Genomic DNA, 6806 nt, shown 5'->3' on the forward strand with positions numbered 1-6806 from the left:
CTCCCAAATACCAAACAGAAAAAGAAAGCCCACCTTCACCCCGAGGATGGCACTTTCACAGCGGCTACTTAGGACGACTCCCTTGCTTTCCGGGGCCAAGGGCTGAAGGGGAAACTAGCACAGAGGCTGAAACAGAAACAGAAGCGGAAACAGAAACACGTTGCCAACATTGCAAATTTTTGTTGATTTAATAAAATTGCACCCACGAGACTAATTTATATGGAATGTTGGTAGCCGAGAAGAGACCCCGAATTGGTTTCAGGTACAACGCAGCCATCCTTGTTGGCTGCACAGTGGCACAGATTGGTGGGGAAAATGGGGTAAAATATAGAACTAATTTCGAACTAAGTTTACGTGGTTTAATATAGTAATAATGTATTCTGTTATTGCGTAATGTATAAGACTTTATACGTACCTTAAATATAATGTAATAGAATGAAGAAGTTCCTGTTATATGATCTTAAATCTTAATAGCTAACTTCAAGGTTGTTAATTCAAATTTCCTTCTTACAATTTGTAAACAATTTATTGCAGATCCTTGAAACTTTCTCTAAAAAACATGATTAAAAAAATGTGTTACTTGACCTTGGCAGTCTGGAAAACTGCCTGATTCGATGATGAACCTCTGCCGAATTTCATAACCCATAACGCAGCGAGTGGCATGTGAGGAGCATGCCACAACCACTGTGCCAGGTCCTGTTCCTTGCCCGTCAACAATGCCCAAAAGGCGGCCCTTCGCTTTCACGGTGGCTTGTTACATTTTCGGAACTTCTGTTATCATTTCGAATTAAAGTTTGCCATCCCCGTGCCCCCGTTTCACCTTGCCTTGCCATCCACCATTTTGGATGCGTGTGTTTGTGTGTGTGTGTCGATGCCATTTGCTGATTTATATTGCATAATATTGTTGAGCTGAAAATTGCCTCGGTTATCGCCATCTCGTCGTGGAGCCCAATTGGCCAACTGGCACTCTCTGGCCGTAAACATAACCGCCTGCACCGACTCGACTCCAATTGTTTTGATCTGCCGGAATTTACGAGGTTTTCCTCGCTTCGCCTACGTTTTCCCGGGAAAAACGTACGACGCTCCTCCCTCTCCTTCTCCCTGTCCATATCCACATCCATATCCATATCTAATCGACGACCGAGTTCCCTATGCCGTTATCGATTTTGTTGTGCCAACTAACCGTTCTCATAATTTTTATGCGATCTGCTGGCTCTTTTCTTTTTTCTTTTTTTTAAACCGACCGCTTCTTTTGGCAGCCACTTGAACAGATGTCAGCGCGAATTTCTTGACTTTCACCCAATACAATCATATTTAATAAGGCGTTCTGTGAGATATATGTGCAGGCTCCATACTGTTCCGTTGTTACCTGAACTCCGGCGGAGAGGGAGAAGAAGAAACCAGGCAAGGAGCGGCCGTGACGTATCTGTCAGATTACGGGAAGGTCGTAAAGTGTGGTGAGCGAGGATGACAACGAGACACGGCCATTGTGCTGCCTTCCACACAAACATGGCAGTTGGCTGTAGGCTTCAACTTCTACCCTTCTATTTCGGCTACCCCAACCCCGGCAGTGCCAGGCTCTGACCCCTGACCCACCACTGGTTATAATTTTAATTGCCTGGCCGTGGGCATTTCACATTTGAAACTATGCCCGATGCACAGGAAATAATTAGAATGAATTTAGGAATTGATATTATTTTATATAATGAAATTTGAGCAGAAGAGGAAAAATTTTTAAACCATAAAATGGATTTATATATTTTATTAAATCAGAAATTTTATGAGTTTAAATTAATAAAGTTTTTTTCATTTAATTTCTGAGTTATTATAGATTTTTTGCCGTGTCTTCTCTGCTTCTCTCTTGCAATTGAACAACATTTACGACTGTAAACAGACGATGAACTGTCATCCATATCTTTCCGCAGTACCGATCCCAAGTGCTTCCTTGGGAACTGGGAACGGGAACCCAAAACGCCTCTCGAATTTGATCCTGGCGCTGAGCAGCTTCTGTGCGGAGATCTCGCTCGACACTCGGCAATTTCCGCTAGCCCAGCGCCATCATCACATCGACATCGCCATCGCTGGCGACAGTTATGACTGCGAACGGGACATTAAACTGACTTTTACGGCGGTAAACAGTTCATAAAATGAACTCTCACACCCAGATTCCCAGATGCACGTATGTGGCACTCGAAGAAGATGCTACTATGTCCCGGGGATTTCACTGCCGACGCGTGTGCTCCGTATGAAATTACGCATTCGAAGTGCAATTTATAAATCGCCTCGTTAAAAAGCATTATTACTCAACCGAAGATCCTCTGCTCGGTTGCACTTAAAATTACTGCTCGATTATCCTTGGGAAATTAATTACCTTAAGGTGTTAAGACCACAGTTTCTGATTGTTTTGATATGATAAATAATCCTAACTATTGTTTTCTTTATTCATATAATAAATTGAATAAATATCTTTATATTGTTTACATTTGCCAACAAAGGCACTTTTTAAAAAAAGCTCCTTTAAATAACCTAATTACAGAGGCAATAAATGCTTTTGATGCCATTCAAAGACGCCTCTAAATTGAATATTAGCATTCCACCTGGCTTCCCTGGCTCTGTATTTATTTGGATATGCAGATGAGTTTCGACGAAGCGACAGAGAAAAGCACTAAACGCCATAGATATGCCGGCAGCTATCACCCAGTTTCCGTATCTAAACGATATGCATTCATGGGGCTCGGATAACTCTTTCGCCCGAATCAATGGCAGGTTGATTTCGATCCGGAGATAGAGCAACACACCGACCAAATTCCACGCCCTCGGGGGATCTGCTCGGATTACTGGAACTCGGAGGTGGTGTCCCGTGCAATTCGAGCCGGGAATCTCATCTCCCGCATTTTGTAGCGCGTCGGCCATCATGTGCATATTTTTATGTGGCAATGGGTCCCTCTCTCTACCTGTGCGTGTGATCCCAAGATGCAATTTATCTTATTTGTAGCCCCTTTATGGGCCATCTTGCTTTCGGCCTTTGTCTCGTCTGCTGGGGTCTTTTGTATTCGATTCCCCCTGCATTTTTCCCTCTGGCTCAGGGGTTTGGTCTTGGGAAGCGGCTTTGGACTTGGGATTGGGCTTGGGCTTGGGTTTCTCGGTTTCTGTTTCTGGCCATGCGCCTCCACGCGTTCGGTTTCGGTTTTAATTTAAAACGGAATGGTGATTCCGAAGATACGAGACCGCGGCGAAGACGCAGACCACATGCCCTACACTAAGGGAAAACGTAGTTTTTCTGTTAAACAAAATGTGTAAAATATAATTTAGGCTTTTCACCAAACTTAGACAGTAAAAATAAGATATTATAAATATTTATTTGCGTTAAAAATGCATGTTTGATAAAGAGACCATATGTTTTATGTTGTAGTGACCTTAATTTTGATTACTTTAAGCATTCGGCCTTAAATATAGTTTTGAGAAATGATTTCTATAAATTTCCTTGATATTTTAACTAAACTGTTTAGCTTTAGCTTTGATGAATGAATATAAAAAAGGCGGTAATCTTGTAAGATATACATAAAAACCCTTTTTAATCTTAAATTTTATATTCTTTTCTCTCAGTACACCGGGCCTAATCCCATCCCCCTACCATCCTTTCCTGTCTCCATCTCCGCCCATGGCTCTGCTCGCTTCACTCGAAATGGAACGAATGACTTTGTCTGTGATAATTTATGGCCGCAAACCGAAAACTTGTACCACAAACAGGCACTGGCACTGGGACTGGCACTGGGACTGGGACTCTGACTGGGTCTGGAGCCCGGAGCCAACTTTGTGTCACTTGGCTGGCTGTGTCTCCTGGTCCTGCCTTGTATACAGTATATATATCCACTGCCACAAAAGTTTTTGCCATGCGGTTTCGGATTACAGTTCTTAACCCTTTCGCGGAGCTGGGAGGCTGGGAATGTTGGTTGTCGAAATTCTGGGGAAAAGTTTCGCTGCGCTGAGCGCTCGAATTAATTAAAATTTTAAATCGCCCCTGTAACTGTTCTTGACGTGGCCAAGTCCGTGTTCAAGCGGGTCTGTATTCAATTCGGATTGGATTTAATTCAATTCCATATGCAAATGTCGCGCATGTTAGCTTGATTATGTGTTAATCTCATTGGGTTCCGTCCCCCGTGCCCTGCCCCTCGCTTTGGGGACTTTAAAATGTCGTAGGCACAAATTTATCGCGGCCATTAATTGTAACATAAATTTATTTTATTTTAACATTTCGCATCGCCGTCTTTATCGAAGGCGCATTATACTTATAAGTCGGCATTTAGACGGAGACGAAACCGAAACGATACAGAAACGCGGACTGCAAGGCCCAATTTTGAGGCTGAAATGGAAACTTGTTTCTGAAAAACCGTTGGCGGCTTTTATTTCAGCCAAACTGCCAATTGAATCATTTTTATGTTGCTCATTTAAAGCGCTGAAATACTCGCCCCACATCCCCAGCTGTCGTCTGGGCCAATTGGCCGTAGTAACTTTGCATCCGACGGATACAGATACTGCCACCGCCTCAGATGGAGGGACAGAAATGTCTCTGTCTCGAGCGAAGAGAAGAAAAGAAAAATGTCGTAGGAGCCATTAGCTTTATCTGTCCGGATAACACAAACTGGTTTGTCTTTCAGCTTCGGAATACAGCACTTTAGATGATTTACGGCCTTCTGCGGCCATCATTCAATCGAACTTTTGAGCTAATTTTCAGTATTATTAATTAATTTTATATGTTTATAATTTTGGGTTATTTAATTTTGAAAATAAAACGAGAGAAATATCTTTCTGTGATAGTAAAACAAAACGTTTAAATACTCATTACCCCTCCTTTTGAGCACAACCATTTTAACATTTTATTATCATCATTTGTTTCAAATCGAGCTTCTATATCCACAAGTAAAGCAAATATTAATATTAATATCCCATTAGAACCAGTTTCAATAAAATCAAGACATTGTTTTGGTCACCGAAATGGCAATAAACAATTTAAATTTAAGTTATCGGGGAGGCACAAATGAAGTCGCAAATTTGTACAAATGCAATTCGCGCATTTTTAAGACACAATCAGCAAAGCAATTGAGGTGATTTTATTTCTCGACTCAGCATTGGTTTTATTTATATTTTATGGGTACCGAGGTTATAATCGAACACATAAAGTGCACGTTTTGATGAGCTGATACATTTCATGGAACGATAATGTCGAAGGGGAGGTGTGTGCGACTAATTAACTTTTTCCCAAACGGGAGTGCCTCCTCGATCGGAAGAGCCAAATTATGAAGGCACTCATATTTGTTTATTCAATGATAAGGTGTATTTTCCTTGTCTTACTCACTTCTTCTTATCTTTTTCCTGATTTTTTGGTTGTCTGATTAAGTAAGAACCACTTTGTGGAACAATTTTAAAGGAAATTGAGTGCTACGAAAGGAGATGTGTAAGTGGTACACTTGGAATATAAATTTCTTTTAAACAAAAAGGGTGCTATTTGTTTGGCTTCAAATGAAGCCCACCCAGAATTTTATAAAATATTGGAAGATTTAAAAACAAGGTTCCAAAACTATAGTGTCCCTACCAAAAATGTGGCATAAATATCGTTATGATTTCATCCAATATACAGTTGTAAACTATAATTTTTTTACATTTTAATGGGACTTAAATTTACTGGTTTTTTAAAAAAGTTTTCTAAATTATTTTACCTAAAATAAAGGTAAAGGGTGATTGAAAATTTTTGTATAAATCGTCTTAAAAATATTCGCACATAATTTAGGGGAAATATTTATTGCAAAACGTCTAAAATTAAGCTTACAAAGAGTAAAATAAATTAAATAAAATTTATATAATATAAATTTCTTTAAACTTCAAAAGTTGTTTCCAAATTTATCGAATAAAAAAATGTTCTTAAACTTTAAAAGTTGTTTAAAAAATTATCCAATAAAAAAAATGTTGTTTCAAAATGTATCGAATAAAATGTTCTTAATGTTCAAAATTTATCGAATAAATTTAAACACGAACCAGTTCAGATATCCCAACCATTGCTGCAGCGCTCCCCTTGGCACGTAGCAAAACTATCGGTGCTTTTTTAACCGGTTCAAGCTGCTGCAATCTCCCGACAGAGGGCGAATGCAAGAATTTTGAGCTGCCATTTGGTTTTTTTGAGACAGTGTGGCAGCCTTTAAATTAGAATTCGAAATTGTTTCCGTTAAGAATTTTAACAGTACATCTTGTGTTTCCAATAAGACAGTCCGGAGCGATAGTTTCAATTAGACCTTCCATAGCGATAGTTTTGTAGCAGTTTTAGAACGATATATTTTTATAGTAGGATTTTAAATTGAATCATTTATTAGAATTAGAATATGATAATAAACATGAAAGGATGCTAGCTTCGTGAAGTCAAAAATTTTATACCCTTGCAGATTTTAAATCGATCATAACTAATCCAAAAAAATCGGTAATTTCAATCATTTTGTTTGCTAGTTTTCAAAAGGTTAAATCCCATGTTTATCCTCTGGTTTAGGCATTCAAATTAGTTTAAGCAATCTTCTAAGCCAGTTCTGGGCTGTTTTCTCGTCCCGGGTGGTCGTTCTTATTAAGATAAAACCCGAAATCCAACGAATATGGCCAAGAGGGAACCCATGAGCAACGACGCCATTCGGAGGAGCGTTAAATGGATTTACGACCCCGAAAAAGACAGCTGAAATAATCGGTAAATAAACTCGTTTTGGGCCAGGCCACTCCTCCTCCGCCGACTCGACTTTGTTGGCCATCTGGGCCAATGCAGAATTCGG

The sequence above is a fragment of the Drosophila kikkawai genome, chromosome 3R (genome assembly GCF_030179895.1).
Source record: "Drosophila kikkawai strain 14028-0561.14 chromosome 3R, DkikHiC1v2, whole genome shotgun sequence".
In the NCBI taxonomy this organism is placed as follows: domain Eukaryota; kingdom Metazoa; phylum Arthropoda; class Insecta; order Diptera; family Drosophilidae; genus Drosophila; species Drosophila kikkawai.